Genomic DNA, 1,930 nt, shown 5'->3' with positions numbered 1-1,930 from the left:
CCAACGGGGGCGCTGCCGTCACTGGGGTTTGCAGGTGTCACGCCCTGTCTATGCTTCTTGGCTTCCCCGTAAGGCTGTGAGCTCTCGGGAGCTGCCTCCCCGCCGCCGTCATCCCCACCAGGCCGTTGCCGGGCTGGAGGGGACAACAGCTGCTCAGTGTCCAGCTTCACGCGCAGATGTGGACACACCTGTTAGAAGGTGCACTCGAAAGTCCTGGCCTTGACCGTTAAAACAAAGAGTTGAAATTCAACCTACGTGTACCGAGCATCTCTTGTGTGCCGGGCCCGTCTGCGGGGCTGCAGTCCAGCAGTGAGCAAGGAGGACCAAGTGCTCGTTCCCTTGGAGCGTAGTGTGTGTGTGCGTGGTGATTTCCCACCCTCTCGGGGAGTGGCTGCTGCTTCTGGGAGGAAGTTCCAATAGAGGTCCATATTGGAGAGACCCATTTCTGGAAACTGCCCTAAGTCCCTAGGAGGACAGCCCGGGGAGAGCCCTTGGGAGTCAGGATGGAGAGGACAAGGGAGACGGTCAGGGAAGGAGAACTGCTGCCCTGTGGACACGCGTCGAGCCGGAAGCAGAAGAGGAAGGTATCTGGTGCTGCCTGCTGGGTCTTCCCCGGTCTAGTGGGGGGAGGCTTAAGAAGGATGCACCAGAGATGCCGGGTACGCAGGGGCTGCAGGCAGCTCTGCCAGGGGAGCCTAGAGAGCTTCCACCCCTAGCTTCCACCTAGGGAGCCGTTTGAGCTCAACCCGGTGGCACGAGGGCCAGGAAACTGCACGTGCAAACTCATGGCCGCAGAAGGCCTGGCGCATCTCGGGACCCTGAGGAGTTCCGGTTGGCTTAAGGCTGCCGAGGTGTGCAGAGAGCTGGACACGGCGTCGGAGGACAGGGGCCGCATCGTGACGGCCGTGAGGGCCTAAGTGAAGAGCCGGGGCCCATCACAGGGCTTCGGGAAGCACAGGAAGGCCTTAAGCAGGAAAGCTATGTGGCTTGACTTGTGCCTGAGGAAGAGCATGGGGCAGAGATGAGGCGGGGCAGCCGGCAGGCGGCCAGCGCGTTCATCCAGGTAAGAGGCAGTAGTGAGGGCAATGGGCCTGTAGTGGGGGTGATGGACTCCAGAGATGTTCAGGGAGTCGACAGAGAAATCGTGACTGCCGATGCAGGTGGAGGAATGGAGGCTGCAGAGCATTGTGGGAACGGGCGAGACAGACAGATGTGGCCAAGACGTCAGACAGGCTGGGAACTGAGCGAGGTGCCTGGTCACTGCTTCGGAAAAGAGGGCGGGAGAGGCGGGACTCTGCGACCCTCGCAGAGGCAGTGCAAACAGCCAGAAACGTGACAATGCGAGGGAGAAGGGACAGCGGGGGCCGAAACCCTGTTTCTCGAGACATAAACACAGCTCACGTGCTACAGAGCCAGCAAAGAAGGAAAAGCGGCAGATAGCGCTGAGAAGTCATTGCCGGTGCAGGTTCCTGAAGGAGCGTAAAAGATACGATCCAGGACACAGGAGATGGGCAGAAACGCTCCGAGCCCGCGCGGCGTGCTGCTTCCAAACCGTCCTCCCCGCACCCAGCCTCACGGCCAGCTGACGAGTCCCCCGGGGGACCTCTGTGTGACCTACATCTGACCCTGTCCTGCCGGGATCTCTGACGACTCTCCGCTGCCTCCCAAATAAAGCCAAAACATCTTAAGGGGACCTCCCAGTGACTGTCACAAGGCCCGGCTCCGGCCCTTTCTGGAACGGCCCATGCCTTCGCCATAGCCTCCGTCCTCAATGCTGGGAACCGCTCTCTTCCATGTCCCTCAAAGCCCCAGGCGGGCCGCTCCACCTCCTGGAAGCCCATCCTGACCGCCGGGCCCCGCGCAGTGGCGCTGCCTTCGCGGGAAAGGACCGCGTGCCGCGCCCCCGTGTGAGCGGGGACCGCATGCTGCG

The sequence above is a fragment of the Pteropus vampyrus genome, unplaced genomic scaffold, assembly GCF_000151845.1.
Source record: "Pteropus vampyrus isolate Shadow unplaced genomic scaffold, Pvam_2.0 Scaffold275, whole genome shotgun sequence".
Taxonomy (NCBI): domain Eukaryota; kingdom Metazoa; phylum Chordata; class Mammalia; order Chiroptera; family Pteropodidae; genus Pteropus; species Pteropus vampyrus.
Note: the sequence above shows the minus strand (reverse complement) of the source record.